The sequence below is a fragment of the Camarhynchus parvulus genome, chromosome 1, assembly GCF_901933205.1.
Source record: "Camarhynchus parvulus chromosome 1, STF_HiC, whole genome shotgun sequence".
NCBI lineage: Eukaryota > Metazoa > Chordata > Aves > Passeriformes > Thraupidae > Camarhynchus > Camarhynchus parvulus.
Genome location: NC_044571.1, coordinates 31991190 through 32013366, shown reverse-complemented (window position 1 = coordinate 32013366; position 22177 = coordinate 31991190).

Genomic DNA, 22177 nt, shown 5'->3' with positions numbered 1-22177 from the left:
TAGAAACCTTCATCTGCTTGTAAAACAGGATATCACAGAAGGACACAGTGTCAGATACCAGGTGGGCAGAGTTCCTAGGTTTGCAGGATGTTAAATTCAGTCTAAGAGTGTCACAGGGTCATAGCAGGAGCTTGCCAGGGCTGTTGCAGGTGTGTGCCCTCTCTAGTTACTGTAGCAGCCGCAACAGCCAGGTGAGTATCTCCTGAGCTTCTTGACTCCTCTGCATCAGGAGTCACCTCCTTTCCACAACAGGATTGGTGTCCCACAGGCCTTCATGGGATATGCTGGCAGCAGAAAGGGCTGGAGCATCACTGGGGTTTGGCTTAAGGCTGTATTTCATTTTAGCCTTTTGAGAAAGAACCTAAATTCCTCTCTGGCATGCCTTTGCAGTACAAGATTTGGTTTAGTTGTTGTGCTTTCAGTATTTCAAAGATTATTTTTGTAGGTAAGGCATGGAAGAATTCCTTTGGGACTGAGAGGTGCTCATGCACTGCCAGATAGATGTGTTAAGTTGCCACTGTGGGTGTGAGTTGTACATCTGCATCATATATTTAGGGAAACTGTAGATCTCAATCCTCAGCTGCTGCAACATCATAGCATCTCCAGTATCTGCAAGCTGACTTACCCCAGCTGGGAATCAGGCCTCTGAACTGCTCTATTTTGTTGCAAAATAAAAGCTAAAAAAAAAATCTTTAGAGATTTATTTTGAAATACCTAAGGTGTAAATTAATCCCTTCGTACTAAGATAAAATATCCTTATTGTGGCAGCAATCCTTCAAAAATGTATTAATTTAATCTTAAATAAACCAAATGATCCTGCTGACCTGAATGGGGCAGTGGCCTCACAGGGTTGCTGCTGTGCCTACAGATGGGCAGGAAGATGTGCCACACTGAGGCCAACGTGTGCCAAACCTGCAGAGAGAGTTACCTGAAGGCAAGAACCAGGTCAGTTGGATGTTAGCAAGCAAGTTGTCTCCATTTTCTTTTGGGAGATACATTGTAAAATAATATTAATAAAATGTAATTTAAACCACAGTTTGGAGGGGAAAAGCCCAAGCATTTCACATTTGGAAAGAAAATATTAAGCAAACTAATTATTTACATTTTTAATCAGTTCTCCCTTCAGCAGCCAGAAGACAAACACATCAAAGCATGTTACTTGCTGGGTTTTAGGACTTGTCAACATTTTGAAGCTGCTATTAATATTTGAAACATTTTAGCTAAATAAACACTCATTGCTTTTTGAAGCTGTATACATGGATTTTAATAAAATAGAAAAAACTTGTAAAATTATTCCTGTTGGTGCAGTTGAGCACTTGTATCAGGCAAAACAAAGCTTTAAATGTGTGAGGCTAATCCACAAAAAGCATGCAACTATTGATGAAAAGATTCCACAAGGCAATTAAAACAGTACCCATGTTTGGTCTTTTACCAACAACAGCCCCCAGTACACTGTTTGAAATATTTGCACTGCATTCTGCAAGCACTTCTGTGTCTGCTTGGTGTTGCTGGCTGAAGTAGTCCAGATGAAATTAATGACTGAGAAGAAGAGAGTTGTGAATTAAGCATCACAGAGTTCCATACTTCTTAGTCTTATTTATGTGAACCAACTTCTCAGTGATTTATCCATTTCCAAAATTCCTTCTTGGATGTATAAATATCTTTTAGACGCAGACGGGAGTGTTCTATCAGCATGGCTCTCTAATCTCAGAAATTGTATCTCACACATATGCCAGGGCACTAGAATTGGGCATGTAACTGTCAAAACAGGAACAAAACAACCTTCCAGTGTTGTTTCCAGGCTTTTCCAGCTATACATCACTGTTCTGTGTGCCCAGTCATGAATCTGCTTGCCACCCTCCTGTTCTGGCTGTGAAACCACAGCCATACACCCTGAATAAAATTTCCTCAGACCTTTTCAGATTACTCAGAGACTGCTCTTGCTTCTATTACATGACTTCCTCAATGACCTTGCATTGAACTTTGACTTATCATTTATTCACACCCAATTCACTGCTCAGGGCAGCAGTCTGTGCTTGCTCCCAGTACATCTCCTGAAGGCTCTACCCACTTAATCAACAAGCACTGCTTTGCTTGTTGCAAGGTGCCTTGAGCCACCTTTCATGCTCACTTTTTGCTCCACTCCAGGCTCATAACATCCTAAACATCACTGACTGCCCAATCCACGCACACACAAGATATGGAGGATTTGAGAAGGTTTACTTGTTCAAGTTGCCACATAAAAGGGTTCTGCATGAATACTGGTTTCAGTAAATGGAGATGTTCAGCTTAAAATAAACTGTCAGAACTGTGTGTGCTTGAATCATCTGGGAGTGACAATTTATAAAACATAAACATAAATCTGCATCAAAAATTGAACTAAATAAATACCTTTTTTAAAGTCTCATGTTTTTGCAGCTGCTGGCTCTTGATCCAGACTGATCTATGCCGTGGGCATTTTTCAGCCCAGCATTAAATGCAACCATGTGCTTTTGTAAGGGAGCACACATGGCGGTTCTGTAAATGATGCTGATAAAGCAATGTACTGTGATGGCACAGTAACAGGTATGTGTCAAAGCACTGCAGAAACCAAGAGAGGCAGAGGCATGCAGGTGTAGCAGAGTGGGGAAGGAAAGGCACTCCTGGATGCTATTCAGAAGTCCCACGGCTGGTGGAGAGATAAGGGGATCTTCAGAGCTCCCCAGCTGCCTTTTTTTACCTTTGCAAAGGTTCTGCACGTTGCTCTCTCTGCCTGCTGGCGGACTTGACTCCATTAAATTTTACTGGAGCTGTACCACAAGTGACTTTGGTTTGTTAGTTGTGGCTGAGAATGGATAAGGGGTTGGAACTGAACTAATGCTGACTCAGATGGAGGTAGGTCAGCACTTGCTTTGCAAACAGGAACGTGCTGGCTGTGCCCTGGTCAGGAGCTCTCCCAAGCCAGGGACCAGGGCAGGTCCCACTGCTGGTCCCACAGTTCCTCCCTGTGCTGAAAACCAGGGCAGGAGCCACAGCAAAGGTACCCCAGTGCCCTCTCAGGGCAAGCAGCCCTCCACTGCTCATTAGGCTGAGACCACAGATTTGTCTGATTCCCTTCCTGTAGTCACCAGGAAGGGAATCAACAGATAACATGGCAGAGAAACTTCCTGCTCCATGAGGAATCTCCTGTGCCATTGCATAGAAGCCTCCATGTTTCTCTCCCATGCTCTCCAATAGGAGTCCTGGCCATGGGAAAGCCCCTGGGATGGTTGCACTTCCTGCAATGGAAGATGCTATGGGCAGTCCCCTCCTGCCTCCTGAAGGGGCCCCTGAAGCACCTGCCCTGAGGCCACTGCCCCAGGGGTGAGAGGCACCTTTGCCAGTAGCAACAGCTCCATCGCTCACCCCATGTGCCTCTCACTGAGGCTCCTTTCTGTGGAAGGAGATTCTGTGTGGTATCTTCAGCTGAAAGATGCAACAGCAAAATGTTTTGCCCTGGCTCAAGAGGTATTCAACAGATAAAGATTTAAAAATGTCTCTGGGTCTGGACACCCATATCCAGACAAGGGTTTGGATAGTTTTCAGTTGTCCTGGGCTGTGAAACCCTGCAGTGTATCACACACTCAAGGGAATCATCGTGCTTTGTGTGCTTTAAAATCTCCTGTGGTTTCCTGGGAGCCTGGCCATCCCTAAATCTCAAAATCTAGAATTAGAAGCCACTGTTGAAAATGGCAACAGTGCCATGAGGACTATGCTTTATTTACATGGAAGAAGAGCAGCTGAAAGAAAATACTAACTTTTAAGGAAGGTTCTTCTATGTAGCTGCATAAGGAATTATCTCTATTTTGAGCAGCATCTTCCATGTGGCTTTAAGTACAAGATATTTGCTCTGTGCAGTAAGGTCTCCCTTGATACATGAAGTGCAGTGCTACATAAATCCTTCCAAGATGAGATTTAGCATATCCTCGCCAGGGTGGGCAAAGACAGCCAGGTCCTGCAGCCAACTCTGCTGCTGGAAGGACTTTTTAGTTGGGTCAGCTCTCAAAGTCCTGCTTCATCAGCTCATCTTGCACAGTGCCTGTCTGTGATGTGGCCCTGTGCAAGGTACAACTAAACAAGAACCTTCTGAAAAGCAGGTTAAAGGCGTGAGCATTTAGCTTGCTCATGGCTTTTGCAGCATGGAAGCACACAACACATGGAAACAGTCTGTTAGTGAACACAAAATGCTTGAAGGAGCCTTCTGAGAGACTTGGAAAAGTGTCAGTGAAGAGCTGGCCAAGGTGAATAAAAGCTGCTCAAACCGGGTGGAGTGCCCATTCCCTCCACAGGGAGACATGCTGGAACTTAAATTCCTCTTCATTATCTGGGCAGCTCCCCTAGCCAGGACAGGGTGCAGGTTTCCAGAGGCAGTGTTGGTTCATTCCTGGACCAAGGGGCCTCTCACTTTGGCCCCACACACAGCACTACTGTAGCTAAAGTTAGCATTTCCTGGCCCAAAATTCCCCATGGTATATTGCTGGTGCTTGTTCATCACATTTCCCAAAAGCTGCACATTTTTAAGTCTCCAGTTTATTCCTGGACCACCCATTTTACGTGCCTGAAGGCACTGAATTGTCCCTGCAGCCAGACTTGCCTGAATACAATTCCTACATTTTCACCTTTCCTCACTTTCCTTCCCAAAACACAATGCCCACAAAAATCCTCTTGGAATTTCAGAAACCCAAACCACAACAGAGATATTGCTCACCATTAGCATGCCTAGAAACAAAGCAGAAATGTGCTAATGAAAACAGCAGAGATGCCTCTTGTTTAAGTAGTATTTTGGCTGACATGTCCTTCACACCCCCACAACTGCCCACTGAAGGGCCTGATGCTGCTTCTTATCCCATTCTTTATGTGCAAATGATGGAAAACTTGAGAGCAAGAAGGGGGATATTGAGCTTTTCACTTTAAAAACATGAAAATGCAAAGCTCTTCCTTCTTTTTTTTTTAATCAAATTGCTGATGAAAATGTGGGGGTTATATTTACAAAAAACCCAAATTACCAACAAACTCTCAATCAACTGTGTGTACTGTTAGAGCTGCATGAACCATTTTTATCCAGAGTGGGCTGGGTGTTTGCAGTTTGTAAGATCCCTGTCATTTTGCAGACACAATTAACTTCATAACTGGATTGTTTTGCTTAACACTCAAGAACTCAATAAAACCATTATAGCTCAAAGCTCTTTGTAAGCTAATGGAAATAGAAAGTTTGAGTTGGCATCATCTGGAAACTGAGGGCAAATGATGACATCATGGGAGTCATTACAGGCAAAGACTCCTCTCCCCTGGGAGCCCATGGATATTACCTGTCAGTATCAGGCACCAAGACCTGCAGTTCATCTGAAGTTTTCTGAGTTTTGAAGATTAAGAGTGAATTAATTAATTAGATCCAAATGCACTGGTGGTCTCTGCAGCCATCAAAAACAGGTGGCAGCATTTCCTGTCCATTGAGTGCTGCTTTCAGCAAGGCCCACAGTGCAAGGAAGCCAGGCTCTTGGATTATTCAGTGCTAAAGAGAGAAAGAAAGATGTCAGCTTTTCCAAAAATACCCCATGTGGTTTCAGTGCCTTGAGTTGGCTGCTGGTGTAGCCCACCAGCCACCGCCCTCTTGCCAGATGGCTCCGGCTCATCCAGGACTGAGTCAATTGGTGACTCCTGCCATGCGGTTTTGGGGACACAGCAAATGCTGAGAGGTCTCAGTGGATACCTCTGCCCCTACCTGCCCCCAGGAAAAGGTCACCGTGGGAGTGGGGGACTGTCCCAGCCCTCTCCCAGCCCCTGGCAAATCTGCACCTTCTTCACTGCATGGAGCACCCCACACATTCCCCTCCAGAGGCAGCAGCACAAGCAGAGGAAAGTCATGTCCAAATACATTTCCAAACTAGCACCCATGGACCATTTCCCTCCTCCCAGCTCCCTGTTCTCATCCTAGTCTGATATAAACATTCACTGGGATCTTGCTTCAGCCAATTCTACTTCTCCACACAGCATTACCACCATTTCATCCCATGTACTCCTGCCAGGGTTTGCTCTTTGTCCTGGGGGCCCTTTAGAAAAATAAAATACAAAATAGCTTATTTTAGGGAAGGGCGACTGACAAGGGACAGCTCTGGGACACAAGTCTTAAATCTGTGTGCACCAGGAGGTGAACAATGTTACAGGTACAGGTGCTCCATCAGTATTTTCCATTCTGTGGAATGTGCAGAGACAACCTGCTTAAAAAATTAATAGGATTCATCCCATCTTCTTCTCTTCTCCAGCGCTGCTCTGAGTGTGGAATTTCTCCTGCCTGGCAGCCCTGTGCCAGGGACAGCTCTTCAGCTCATCATCCTGGTCCATCCTCAAGGATGGGTCCACAGCTGGCACCTCCAGCCCAGTCTCAGTCACTGTCTGGCTGGGCCAGGCCAGGGGTAACTCTGTGCTCAGGAGCTGTCTCTGCCCAATGCTGTGTTTTGAAGAGGAGAACACTTTCATTCTTCAAAGAAAGCAGAAGGAAACATGCAGGCTTCATCATGTTTAAATAATAGACTTTTGAACACTACTTAGAGGTAATTCAGTGTTGTCTGAAGAGAGAAGCAATTTACATTTTCTTTGTTTGGTGTTTGTTTGGAGCAGGAAAAAAACCCAAGAACTATAAGTGACTGTATTACCACACTGTGGCCTTTTCTTTTTAATAATCTGCTTGAAGTCCAAAAAGCCCTTGCATCCTTCTATTCCCACTCCTGCCTTTCATTTCCAGCCACTTGTTATCTTCAAAGAGAAAGTGCTTCTGCATAGAGGGAGGAAAAAAAAGTTCACCAAAAAAACCCTGTATATTTATTTGAAAGCAACGTGGAGATTTTAAACCTGTAACTAGGTGTCTTCAGACAAAAAAAGCTCAGCTTCAAGGGTCTTGAAGGAGGAAAACCACATTTTGCTCCTTACAAAGTCAAAAATTAAAGTGTTAACTAAAATATGTAATATTTTCAATTATATTTGGTTCAGATTTAAGTGTTAACTAAAATCTGGAATATTTTAAATTATATTTCCTTCAGATTTAAGGGAGACTTATCCTTAAGGGACTTGTTTGAGACAGGTTTGTGAAGACTATTTAAAAGGTCGGGATATTTTTACACCACTGTTAATCTGGAAAAAGACCATACTACATTGAAAATTGAGCTTCCCAAAATAGCACACACACTGCTAATTCACCCTATACCTAATTACTACTCTTGTACCACCCCCACCCCCAATTTTTTAAGGGTGTGGCTTTCTGGGAGAGCTGTCCCCAGCCCGAGGGTCCCGAGGGTCCCTGCACGGGGCACACCCAGGGGCTGGGTGGTTCCAGGCACAGGCAGTGCCTGTCTGTGTCAGGCTGTGGCAAACCTCCAAAACAAACCAGCACACAAAGGCAGCTTGTCTGCTGCCCCATGCCAGGCACTCAGAGTTTCCTATGCAGGGTGGCTCTGCTCTAGAGCTTATCCTTGGCAGCGCAGGGCGAGCAGACAAGCTTTAGACCCAATAAAGAAATGACACGAAAGCCAGGAGAAAAAGAGTAATAGTGGGGAGATTTTTGTTTTCTATCATTAAAAAAGAAAAAAGATGCCACAATGCTGCTGAGTTTTAGTAAGGTGTTTTCTTTCTTTTCATCTCCTTGATAAAAGTGTGGCTCCATAAATCTTGGCACTCAGCATTCCTCTCTGCAGTCCTTTGTAACCAAAGAGGAGACACGTTCATACACTGGCCAAGGAGTGAGCCATCTCCCTGCTCGAAATTACCCCAGTACATACATTCAGCCAAAGGCCACAACTGAATAAACCATAAACCACTCCACTCACATTTGGCAGCCATCTCTGGAGGAGCCAGGGAGGACTGGTTGGGAAGGCAGCACCTTTCCCTGCACCAGCACAGCCAGAAAGAGGAAAGGAATTCTGCTGCAGTGACAGGGCAGCAGGCTGTACACAGAGGAGATGGGATTCAGCAGGATGCTCCAGGATGCTGTGGGGTGCCACAGGATGCAGCAGAACCTGGTGGAGGACAAGATGTGCTTGTGCCACAGATGCTGCCGTGGGCTCTGCAGGCTACTGGCAGGGACAGGATGTCACCCCTGCAGAGGCAGCTGCCATCATCCCTGTGTAACTCCCTGCTGTGTGGATAAAAGCCCAGTGCAGGTGCAGAGGAGCTGGGCACTCAGGCCTGTTTGAGCCCCCTCAATGCACACATGCCAGGCTCACTCCCCTGTACAAAACCCTGAGGGGGTTGCAGGCAGGCCAAGATGAATGTGTTCATGTCCCAGGCATATTTCTCATCCCACTGGAAAGGGCAGCACAACTTGACATCTCATTCTGGCACCCAGCAAGGCTGCCTCTTGTATTTGCAGGCCAGAGCAAATTTCCTCAAGGCCCATGTAAGAATTATGGACTGAACTAATCATCTATCAGACCACCAGGGTGGAGGCTCCCTGCTTGTTTCAGCCACTGGGCCAGGAGGAAAACTGACTGATGACTCCCATTCAAACTGTGAAATGAAACCCAGCAGGCACAGAGCAGCTTCCTGACCCTCATGCCACCTCCCACCTCACGGCCAAAAAGTCCCAACCACCTCTCCAGACAGAAATTCTCCTTTGGGAAGCACCCAACAGCAACAACAACAACATTGTTCCACATGTGCTTGCTCCAAAAAGGTAACAAGCTTGATACCAAAGCAGGACCTTCCATTGATTGTCAACTTGGGATGTGGCGCAACTAAAAAAGCAAAAAAGGCTGAACTAGACACACGGACTGAGACTACCCTAAAAGTGAAGTTTTTATGCTCAGCATCCAGCCTCTCCATCTGTGGATACACATACGCGCACACACACCCACACACACCCTTTCCTCTTTTTACACCCCTGTTCACAATCGTCCATCTCTTTCCACCAACCTGAGAGGGCACATTGATTAAGCAATGAAGCTATAGTTAGCTGGGGAAAGCTTGATCCTTTTTTTTTCCTGTTACTCCACAAACTACATTAACCTGGGGACACTCCAGAATTTTTTTCCACAACTCATAAAAATTTGTATGATTTTTTTATTATTAAACTACCAGCATGCCACCACATATTTTCTGAAAATTCTCTTTGCCCAGGATTTCTCTCCTGGGAGGCTGAGAATCCTCAGAGAAAAAGAAAAACAATATTATCTCATTTGCTTCTCCTGTGTTTTGCTGCTTTGGAGTGTGGTTGGAGATTGTTCATCCAACATGTGAATTGTTTTTACTTATTGGCCAATGACGCCCAAGCTGTGTCGGACTCTGAAGAGAGAGTTACAAGTTTCCTTTAGTATCTTTTAGCCTTCTGTCTGTATCCTTTCTGTATTCCTTAGTATAGTTTAGTATAGTATTCTTTTATATAATAGAGATCATAAAATAATAAATTAGACTTCCAAGAACATATAGTCAGATTCATCATTCCTCCCTTCAATGGGGGTCTCAGAAAATATGATACCAGCACTTTAATTTGCTTTCTCTCAAGTTAATTGATTCATTTGGGCCTGTCTAGAAATGTCAGGTTTCTTTTTAATTTTATATTGAGTTTTTGCAAGGGTTTGTCAATGGGGGACTGCAGGGGTGGCTTCTGTGAGAAAGTGCCAGGCACTTTGTTTGTGCCCAATGAGCCATCCAGCTCCAGTAAAGGCCTGCTGCTATCCAAGGCTGAGCCCATCGGTGACAGTGGGATAACAGATTCAAGAATGGACAAAAATCCCTGCTCAGCAGCAGCATCAGCTGAAACAGAGCAGTGAGAATATGTGAGAGCAGCAGCCCTGCAGCAGCTGAGGTCAGTGAAGCAGGACAGGTCATGCCCTGCAGCCTGTGACCAAGACCACGGTGAGGCAGCCATGGCTCTGCAGCCATGGAGGGCCTCATGCCAGAGCAGGATACCCAGAGGAGGTTGTGATCCTGGGGGAGCCCACACTGGGGCAGGCCCCTGGCAGGACCTGTGACGTGGGTCCCCTGTTGGGTCACAGGTGCTGCCAGCAGACCTGCCCCAGCGTGGGAGCCAATCTGGGATAACCTGTTCCCAAAGGACTGCACGCCATGGAAGGGACCCACACTGAAACAGTACATATGGGAAGGACTTGTGCTGGAGAAGTTCATGAAATACTGAGGCTGAGCCTGGGAAGAAGAAAGAGGTGAAGGGAAGCTGTTTTAAAATTTGGGTTTGTTCCTCATTACCTGTCACAGACACATTTTATGAAAAACCCTTTCCTTAGGATTTTTTCTCCTGAGAAGCTGAGAGGCCTCAGGAACAAAATGTAAACAATGGTTATCTGCTGCTGTGGAATGCAACAGGTGGATCTGTGATTGGCCCATGTTGGTTTGTTTGTAATTAATGGCCAATCACAGTCAGCTGGCTTGGACTCTCTGTCCGAGACACAAGTTTTGTTATCATTCTTCTTTTTCTATTCTTAGCTAGCCTTCTGATGAAATCCTTTCTTCTATTCTTTTAGTATAGTTTTAATATAATATATATAATAAAATAATAAATCAAACCTTCTGAAACACAGAGTCAACATTCTCATCTCTTCCCTCATCCTAAGAGCCCTGCAAACACCATCACAATTACCCTACTCTTATTTGGCTGATAATAAATTATAATAAATTAAACTAATTTCCTCAAGCTGAATCTGTTTTGCTTGTGATGGTGACTGGTAAGTGATTTCTCCCTGGCCTTATCCTGACCCACAAGCTATTTTTTATGTTTTTCTCCCCCGTGTCCAGCTGAGGAGGAGAGTGATACAGCATCTTTGGTGGGTACCTGGTATCAGGATCAGCCCATCACACATTTATTCATCTACTCAGTAAAATGCCATCAGCTTTTTCAAGTGCTTGTTTCCCTTAAAAATATCCAAAAGAAAATAAATTAAATACTTTTTCTTTACTTTGATTGCTGTAATCAAAGCTGTATTGATTTTGGAAGGTGCCAGCTGATTTCTGTGCATTTTTAAAATCATTACTTTCTAACTGAGGTGCCTCGAGAGTTACTGGCCACAACACACCCCTGAGGTAGATCCAGAACCCAGAACATGGCAGCGCATGACTACAAAGCATCTCATCCCAAATACTGTTTTTAAGCCTGGCCACTCCCTTGTTTTTCCATTCTTTTTTTTTTTTGGGTGGCCTGTATTCATACTTGATTATTGAAGGAAATCTTCTGCCTGAGGAGTGGATCCTTCCTCATGCTCTTAAAAAATGAGAGCCCTGTTTTATTCCCTCCTCTCACTGTAGGAAGCTATAGTCTGAGCCTTGCTCCATGAGAAAATTCCCACCCTTCTGGGCAGCACTCTGCATAAAACAAAATCTAGGACCGTTTTTGCATTCCCTCACCAGAGCTGCCATTGCTCTTATGAGTCTGTCATCCTCCTGGGCAATGTCGCTGTTGGGGATACCCTGGCAGCATAAAAAAAGCCAGCATGGCCTGATTCAGAGTAGATTAAAGAGGGATTTTGCTATCAGAAATTTTGACAAGTAGGGTTTTTCTAAGTATGGTCGCTTGTGGCAGTCGGATCATCTGACAAAACATAAGGGATTTAGGGGGCTTGAGCTGAAGCACTTCCCCTCCTTATGTCCAGGTTTGTCCTATTTCCTTTAGCCACTGACTGAAAAGGATCCTTTGTGCCAATAAAAATCCCTTTATTAGCTGTGTGCTTACTTGAAGCTCTGGAAATGCTGCCTGGGGTATTTAGATCACAACTACATCATGCAGCTGGGGAAGTCTGGGGGTTTTTTGTTGTTGTTTTTTGGGTTTTTTTTTTTTTTGTTTGGTTTTGGTTTTTTGTTGTTTTTTTGGAATGGCTGTGACAGTACAGCCAAGAATTCTGCTTTTTAGGAGGGTGAGGTGTGCTTGGGCCAGGGCTGGGGAGTGAGGCTGCAAAGCCACCATGGGCCATAACATCAGAGGAGCTTCATAGCATTAGACAAAACTCAGCAAAGGATTTCCTTCTTGAGGAATGAAGGAATGATCAGGGTCTGAGACCACCCTGGGCAGATGCAGAATACAGGGTGCCAAGACTCCCACACCCAAACTGAAAATTCTCCCGAACATGAAATGCCTCAAAAAAAAAAAAAAAATTAAAAAACCTACACCATCTGAGCATCAGGGCTGCTGAAAGGGCAGGGGATGCACCAGGCTGGGGAGTGCTAAAGCAGGACCTGCATGAGGAAACCTGGGAGGGTGTCTGCTCCACACATGAGGGGAAGTCCTGCAGGGACCAGCAAGAACTACTTCTCTTGGAGGAAGTCATGGCCAGTGGTGAGAAACTTGCTGCATCTCTGGGGTTCACCCAGGTTGCTCCTGCCCTGAAGATTTGGAGACCAACAGTGGCATAAGAATTATTCTGTATATTACTTGCCCAGAAACTGAATACAGTATTTTCCTTTTTTTACCTTCCCTCAACCCCATGCCTTCCAAATCTCTGCTTGGGAAAATATCTCCAACAGGGCTTTAATGTATTCAATTTCCTGGGAATCACCTTCTTCTTGCTGGCAAAAAGTGGGAAAACGGAGCTGCCCTTACTGAGAGTGAGAGGTTTTTAAGCGCCAAAGCACCACCCTGGGGATGTTTCAGCAGCTGTGTCTGAACACAGGGCTGAGGGTGCTCCCCAGAGCCCCCTGAGAATGTCACTGTTTCAGTTCAGCCCATGAGAGAAGTGCAGGATGAGGCCAGAAGCCAAACACCAGGCAGAAATCCTGCAGCTTAAGCAGGAAACAAAACTCTGCTTTCTCTGGAGCAGCACCTCACTGCCCCAAAATGAACAGGAATTCATGGCAGGAATTGTCCTGGGTGTCTCTTCATTAAATAGTACAGACAGGGCCATTTATTCTTGAGGTTAGCAACAGAAGCAATCCTGACTTTTATTTGTGCTAAAAAAGAAGATTTTTCCCAAGTTTCACCAGTTTCTGTTTGAAGTTTTGGACTGAGGCCATCACTGAGATGTGAGGAGGCAGAGCTGAACCTGTGCTGCTGCTATCAGAGGTACCACACAGCAGCTGCCCAGAGATGGCTGGAGTGCCTGCGCAATGCCAAACCACACAACCCCTGTGGTCTTTACATTAACCAGCAGCACAATCTCCTCTCCTGCATGCAGGGCTAGGCAGAGATTGGCTCCACACCTTCAGGTTTCTTTCCTGCTTGTCCAAAATGCATCCATCCTGTGCCATATTTCCTGGAGCAGAACTTGCTTTTGCTTCTCAACCCTGCTCAAAAAGCTGCTGTGGTGAGGACAGTAGAAAACTTCTGTATTCCCTTTTTCCCCTTTAGCATTAAATAGAACACAAACAAGAAAACAGATTAAATAACATGCCTTTCAGGGCATATGTTGCATAATACTATAGAGAGCACAAGCTTTTAAAGCAAATCTCTCCACTAAAATTACAACAAACTGCTCTAAATAGCATTTTCTAGGCTCAGCGGGGGCAGGGGGATGCCGATTTCCGTGCTACTCCTCTGCAGCTTGTTAGCAGGCATTGAGAAACATATGCACTTTCCTTAAAAAATACACTTAGGCACTTATTATCCAGCCTTCAAATTATCTGGCAACATGTGCACTTGCATCACCATGGCAAGGATATTCTGCACCCTCTTGTGTGCAGGTGTACAGAAAAGAAATAAATCAGAGTTTTATACTTTTATTTTTGTCTTGTCCCAGCTCTCAGCACCTGGCCCTCGGCCCAAGGTACAGATGGGGAGGTTGGTCCAGAAGCTGCATGTCTGTGGTGCATGTAGTTATTTGTCAGTGGGGCTTGCTTTCATCCCTGCAGGGGCAATCATATAAAAAGCTGCATCAAGACTGAGCTAAGATAAGAAACTGCAGAGGGCCTGGAGTCTTAGGGAGGCAGATGGGACATTAACAGTTGGAAATTGCATGGGGTTTTTCCAAAATCCACATGTTCCAACTAGATTTTTGCAAACCATGCACATCTTTCAGAAGAACCTTTCCCCCCTAGAAAATTAAAACTAAAAATTTAGGGCCTTAAAAGTTTACAGTGTTAAAACATTAAACACTTCAATTTTTTTAATTTTTGAGAAGTTGATGGCAACAGAAATCCAAGTACAAGTATCCCAAGGAAAGAAGAAAATCATGATTAATGAATGTTATTTTCAGAAAACAACCTGAATTTAGGGCTCAATAACATCTTTATAACCATGTGTCTTGCAACCTAGCAGGACCTGAAGCAAATACTATGCCTGATTTCCATTACCTTATATCCCTAGGCCAGAAAACACCAAAGAAAAGCTGAAGGATTTTCAGAGGTAGCCTGGTACCCTTAGCATCAGCATTTCTCTAACCTCTCCCTCAGTTTGAGAGCAAAAACAAAGTGCAATGTGAAATCCCAGACATAATTTTCATCTCAGTAATCTTCCAGCAGAGACCCTGTGTGATTTCAAAGGGCAGTAGTGACCCATATATATTTTGATAACAAAAGCATGCACTACGTTTGCCCAACTAAAGCACTTTTGAAACCTTGCTGCTTTAAATTGTATTTTGACTGCATGAAGAGACACAGGTTTTCCACATTTAACTACTGTATTTTCACCCAGAGGGGCATTTTGTTCTATAGGAATCCTTTAATACTTTTAGTAACATTTAACTCATCATGGAGCACAATCATAGAAAACATCTAGTTACTTGATGGAAGAAACACACAAAAGGAAGGAGAAGAAAGGGGCTGAGCCTAGAGAGGTACAGGAGCTGCCAGCTGCATTCTGAAACTACAGACTTTCAGTGGTAAAAGGTAAAAAGCAGAGTACTGGATTTCAGGGGCAAAAATATGACTAAGAGATTTGATTCTTGTTCTTTGAGGCTACAAGTCCTGCAAAGATGTAGAGATGATTGCCTTTAGCAACGAGCAGCAGAAAGCTTTCATGTGTAGCAGGAATTCCTTTTGGTACCTATTTGGTTTGTAGACATAATTCAGAAGCTTTTTACATGGTTAAACTGAAGATACTTGCTCTAAAAATAATTAAAACTGGACCTGAATATCAGCTGGTGCTCTGGGGACCATCCAGAGTTCCCCAACCTGCCTTGCTTGCAGACCAAGCTCAATTAGATAGATTTTCACTCACTTCATTATCTTTAAGGTGGAGAAGGCAGCCCTGTGTCCAGGGGATGAGTGCTGTTGGTCAGCACAGTGGTTCTCAGCCCTAAGTTCCCTGAAGGGCTGCAGACATCCTGCCTCCAAAGCACGGCTGGCTGGACCTCCCAGCTGAGCAACCAAGAACACACCCAAGGTAAGCACTCAAGGACCAAGGTTTCTTATTTCAGGTGCACCCACCCCAGTCCCAAAGCTCTTCCTCCTTTCTAAAAGGATCTAAATGATGAGCATTACTCCCCAGTGTCAGATCAGAGGCTTTCCTGGATAGGGTTTCCTTGTTAGAGAAACACGATTGTCACAGGCTTTGTGCCAAGGCTGGAGGACATCCCTTGGGCTGGTTGTGAAGTGTTTTTAGGATCTGCCTCAGAGGAGTATCAAGAGTGCTTGAAGGGATTCAAGGAAAATGCTGCACCCCCAGGAGACCCCCACTGCAGCAGTTTGGCTCCCACCTACTCTTGGATGTGCAAATTGCTCCATGCAACTATTTATCAACCCCTCCTCAGCTCTACCAAGTTCCTTTGATTAGGCTGAGTGCATTATATAGCAATAACCCTCTTCAGTACTTTGGAAAACCTGCTCCAGCAGAGCTGTGGCTTGCTGTTGTCAGGCAGTGTAGGTACTGGAAAGAGATACCTGCTTCTTTATTCATTGTAGAGGAAATCTCCACTGTTCCTGTAGAATGAAAAAGTGAACCTTAAAGGAAAAACTCAGTTTTTTCTGAGGATTTTTCTCTTCATTTAAGAAGTTAGTGATGTGAGGGCCAGCATCCCAGAGCAATCTGGTTGTGCTTGGGAACTGCAGAGGCCAGCATGTCCATCCTGGGGCATCTGAACTTCTATGTAAGCTTGGGAAAAGGACACTCACAAATGCCTGGTGTTTTGAGATAGCTGCATGTGCCCCAGTGCAGTGGCTGCCATACCCTGGAGGGTGTTTCAAGGCAGAGGCAGCTCCAGGGCAGGTGCAAGGGAGCAGCAGGGGGGTGGCCTCTCTCTTAGGGATTGATCTGTCCCACTGCTCAGTTATGTGATCTGTGCCTACACATGTAAGGCCTTGAGCTGCAACAATCTGTTTAAGCTTCCTTGAACACACTCACTCTTCCTCTTGTCCTGCCACTGCATTTGCCAAAGCATGACATCCTGCTGCTCTTTTTGATGTTGCTGCTGTGATCAGACCTAGGCTATCCATCCATCCAGACTGCCAGCACCCCATTTGCTGGTTCTAATGCAGGTTTTCCAAAGTACTGGAGAGAGTTATTACTATATAATGCACTCAGCCTAATCAAAGGAACTTGGTAGAGCTGAGGAGGGGTTGATGGAGCTTCCCCAGGGGAAAGTCACCTGCTTGGACCTGGCCTTACAAGCAAGGAGTGATATTTATTCACTCTATTACAAGACAAGAATAAGCCGTCTGGAGCAGATCCAAGATGACCTGCTTTGCTACTAAAGAAAATGCATCAAATCAAACTTGCATGTGCCTCTGCTCCCAGCCATTAGTGGGAATTAGAATTTCCCATGCAACCTCCTCCTGTCCTTCTGTCTTCAGGCACTGGCACTGGCTGGTGAGCTGATCCTGCTAGCTGGCCTGAAGTTGCATCCCCTGGCTTGTTTTACACCGTGGGAGTGCTCTGCTGTAAATGTGGGAAGTGGGAAGCACTTCCTCATGGCAGAAGGAACTAACCAAAGCACACAGGTGGAAGGTGCACCACAACACCTGCTCTCTGCCTTCCCAAAGAAAAGAAACCTTTCCCTCTCCAAATGTCCCATGCTGCATCTAGATGAGCAGTCCCCGAGGTGAATCCCACTTGTTGGAGGAAAGCAGGCAGTGTGGTTTTTGTCACTTACACCTCTGATTCTGTTACAGGAGAGTAAAGTGCTTTCATTGCCCAATTCTCACTAGTCTGGCACCTGGATTTCTTGCCTGTTGTTTTCACCAAGCACATTTTTTCAGTGTGCTGGGTCTCACCTGCCTCAAAGTGTAAATACAGTTAAAGTGTGTTTCACAAAATATGCTTTCCCTACTGCTCACAAAAATGGGAAGGGGATAGTTTTGTCCTGGTATGTAATAAAATGTCAATATTTTTCCTCAACAATTGCAAATCCAACTTGTTTTCCAGTCATCCCTCCTTTCTGAAAATCAAAAGCCTTCCTCTTTCATAAGAAATTCAAGACCATGAAACCCTGGTATATTTTAAGCAGAAAATAGTATTTCCCATAAGGTCTGGAAAGCTAATCACAAGGCATGCCTCCCTTTTTCTTCTGTGGTATTCACAGACCTACGTACAACATACATTTTAGGAGCAGGTAACCAGAAAACTGCACTGCATAATTCACATTTGTGGACATGTCTGTGACAACAGAGATAGACTGGACTTGTAATTTCCCTCTGAGCCTTTCTGAGCTGCAGAAGGCTTGAGCCCATGTAAGACTGTCTGAGGCAAGGATCCCACTGCTGCTTTGCATGGGGGTATCCTTTTCATACATTTATTTCTCTATATTTTTTCAGTGTTTGTGGAAATATATAGATATCATCCAGCTCCAGGAATATCTGGGATATGACCCAGCACAGAAAGGACATCAGCCTGTTAGAGTGAGCCCAGAGAAGGGCTACCATGTTGGTTAGAACATCCCTCTCAAGTTGATGACGCACGCTTCCTGAAGGGAAAGGATGAGAGATTTGGAATTGTTCAGCCTGGAAAAGAGAAGGTTGAGGTCTTCCAGCACCTGAAGGGAACCTTCAAGAAAGACAGAGAGAGGAACTTTTTACAAGAGTGACTGTACCAGGCTTCAAAATGAAAGACACTAGAATTAGATCAGATATTATAAAGACATTCTTTACTATGAGAGTGGGAGGCACAAGAACAGGTGCCCAGAGAAGCTGTGGATGCTCCATCCCTGGTAGTGTTCAAGGCCAGGTTGGATGGAGCTCTGATCAACCTGGTCTAGTGGAAGGAAGGTGTCCCTGCCCATGGAACAAGGGTTGGAACAAGATGATCTCTAAGGTCATTCTATGATTCCATGCCATAGGTACAGGTATAGATTTTTTTTTTTAATAGTAAGATACACTTTTCCTCTTAGGAGATAGATAAATGTATCCAGGGAAGCCTGACTATACCAGCCTCCAGAAAAAAATATATATATATTCACACATACACATGTTGTCTATGTGTAATATTATAGGAAGATTAGTTTCAAGCTTCCTCTGTTTCATAAGAGCCTCAGCAGAACTGCATAAACAAGCACAATACAAGGATATAAAGGGTGTGGGAGTGATTTTTTATAACAGACAGTAACACAAGTAGCTGATAACAGCAAAAAAGTGATTGCCTCACTGGAAGCAGAAAGTGGAAGTCTCTATAGCTGAATGGTGCATTTTCTCCTTTTTGACCTCAAGAGCATTCAGGAGTAAAAGGTGATTGTCCTGCTTTGCTGTCTCATTCAAATCTGGTGCTGCAGCTGAATTTGAGCACTGAATGTGTGCTCAAGGATGCATTTCTCTCCCATTTCTGCTCTTGTTTGCAGACAGTCAGAGAGTATTAAATATTACCAAAAAAGGATGCCAAAATTAAATTCTCAGAGGAAGGCATTTTTCAAAGATTATTCATCATTGATAATAATCTCATCTAGTAATATTCAGGGGAAAAAAATCAGAAGCGTTTCAGCTGGTACCTGAGTTCCATGAATGCTCAAATTAAGGAAGCTCAGAAGTGAAGGGTATGATATCAATAGTAATCATGTTAATAGATGTGATTACTGATGGATGTGGCTGATGGCCTTGCAAATATTGAGTACAATGCCCTTCTTTTCCTGTTTTTCTTAATATATCACTTGGCACAGCTACCACTCTCATTTTTCTGGACAGGTGTCAGGGCAATGTGGTCTCTGTGTGACATTTACATGGTGTAATAAAGCCAGTGTAGCCTCAACAGACCATGTTGAGGCGCTTTACTGTCAGCAAAGCACCTCCCACAGCACACTTGCTGTGCTTCTCCTTAGCAATGACTGATCCACTCCAAGAGAGCTGCCCACCAGATGATATCTGTTACAAATGCTAATACAGCCCATGCTAAGCCAGCACTTGTGTCTGTTCTCCCACTTCACAATGTCACAAAAACATAGGTAACAAATGCTCAGGGGATGAGAAACTGTCCCTTGGCCTGTGGGAAGGGGCAGTGCAAACAGCAGCATCCAGATAACTAGGGACAAAAAGCAAGGTCAGCTCCACATTCCAGCAGACATGCAATGAGCTGAGTCTGTTTGTTATGTGCTAAAGGGACTCTAGATGACTGTGCAAGATCTGAACTCAATGAGATAAATCCCACCCTTGGGAAATCCAGTGCTTTTTCTGTACTGCCATCACTTGGGCTCATGACTCGGGGGTTTGATGCTGCAAGTTCAGCATACCCTACACTATCATCTGGTTCTTACCACGTTCTGCCATGGCTGCTCCACCTGCAAGCAGCATGTCTCTCCTCCAATCTGCCTTGTTTAAATATTTTGTATAATTGTGTCTCAAAGTGCTATTTACAAACAACCTGTGAGTTCTGCTATTGACAAGATCTTATTTTGAAGCTATTTTAAGATAGAACTAAACATTTTCCCCCCGCCCAGAAAATATACGCTTACAAAAATAATTATTCCTCCCCAGCTCTGCAGTGTGATAACACAAATTGCAACATTGCAAACTAAAATAATTTCATTAGGAAGATAAGCCATATCCATCTCTCCGTTTTCGGCACTCTGAATGACTTTAGCACAGCAATGAGGCATTTCTCTCCCTCCTTCCTCCACTCCAGTCACCAAGCATTCCACACACTTGCAGCTAGATCAAAGGCAGACAGATGATTCAAAGATTTATAGTATTACTTAGTAAGGGCAAGTGAGAAAGTCAAATGGTAACTTCCCAAGAGACTGATTGCTCTGAACTGCAGCTAATACAATTCGCTGACAGAGAGTTATGAAGACATTAGTTCACACCAGGGCGAAGCAAAACTGCCATGTGGGCTCTGGTGTTATTACCAAAGCCCTACCAACACTGCTGGCAAGTTACCATTCAGGAATATGGCTGCTTTCAGCACCCATGGACCCCAGTATAGTCAACCTAAAGTTTCTAGGAAATTGTGGGTTTTGCTGTATTTTTCCTTGTCCGGGGTTTTCATAACTTGAAATGGTAAAGGGCTCTGTTAGGCATTGCATGGCCATTTTAGCCCTTCTGCAGTTCCATTGTTTACAACTCCATTTAATCACTGCAGAGGCAAACTTACTGCATGTTCCCATGAGGCCAGTGTATCTCTGTCTCTGTGGCATTTCACTGCAGCACACCATGGCTGGTGCCAGTCTCAGTGCATCTGCTGTCACTAAATGGCCACCTTAAGCTGCTAGTGGATACACTGTCTGCACATAGGCCTGGGGCTGTGATTTGAAGAGGAGAGACATGCCTTGTTCCTCTTGTGCACCAGCACAGGGCTCAGCATCCCTGCACCCACTTCTGAGACTGCTTCTCCTTTCTTGGTCAGCCCCACTTGAAGGCTGGGTGGATGGTCTCACTGTTTGCACCAGGGCTCAGCTTGGCCTTTCCCTTTAGGGAGCAAAACAGGAAACTCCTACCTTTTTCTATTTCAGTTTTAGGATTTTTTTAAGCAGGCCAGATGGAGAGGAAAATAACAGGGAAGGGTTGAACATTTTGTTTTCATTTAATGAGTTTTGCACCTGCCCTAAGAGTCTGCTTAGGAGAAAAACCCTTGCAAGCTTTAATTTATACAGCAGCAATAAGGGAAGTAATGGGCAGTAGGGGAAGGGTGAATGATTCTGATGTAGCCTTTCTTCCACTTACAGAAATAAAATGTATTGAGATCGTGGGAATGGCTGTTGTCTTCTGGGAGCTTTAATTCTCTGCAGTATCACTCAGTCCAGGGAAGACTAACAGCTGAAGGAGTCCTCCACTGATCACCTCATTACCCTTCAAAGACCATCGAGGGACTAAGAGCCTCTGGAGGAGTGTGAACCACCATTTCTAGGGAGACGTGGGGAGTTTCATTTCACTGTGACTCAGGTTTTCTATTTTCTTACAATAAAAAATAAAGTACCTTGATTTGCAGAGACTTCCCTCTCATTCTCTTCACAAGAACTGCAGGTGCTCCTCTCAGCACAAACCCACCCTGGTCCACGTTCATGTATCTTCATTTATTCTGGCCACTTCACATCAAATTCTTCCTGCTCACTCTTAGAGCAGTGATTTTTACACCCAGCGATGCGACAAAAAAAGGAGCCTTATCACTGAATATGTTTGCTCTAGCCCTATATCCCTGGATAACAGCTATGCAAAACAGAAACCTATTTATTCCCTGTTGCTGCTGTACAGTCTTTACCCTACTTTGCATTTTGCCTGAGAGAGTGAGTCACAAAGATAGCACCTCCCATTCTTTCCCAAATGCCCTCACAAATCAGACCCCATTTTCTGAAGCAGAAGCAGATTTCCACCTTGGCAAGCCAGACAATTTAGTGTCCTGAGGTGATGGTTTGCATCCACACAGAGCTGGCACAAGAACAAAGGCGCCCCTTAAGCCTTCGGAAGGGCCTTAAGAAGGACTCGAAGCGTTGGAAGAAAAAGCTGTCAGAAATAAGTGCTGGGACTTCTTCCTCACATCAAAGACATCAAGCTTGAATCCCATCTCTCAAGTCCTTTTGCCAGAGGAAGGGAATGAACCCTGAGGAGTTCAGTTAAGGAAGCACATTTAATCCTGACCTTACGGAGCAGAGTTAGACCATAAAAGTGAAGACCTTTCAATTAGCATCTCATTAATAGGTTGGGTGACGCTGATAAAGGGAGGACCAACAGCTTTTTCGTGGTCTTCCAAGGTTAGCAGGGTTGTTTTTCATACAGGATCAGTCACAGTGAGACAAAGCCCTGTACCTGTGATATTAATGCTGAAAGACAGCAGCATTTTATAGGGATATTCATACAGGGATTCTCCCATTTCTTGCAAAAAGAAATGGGAAAAATAAATAAATGTTCAAAGCACAAACAAAAATTAAGGAAGAGTTTTGAA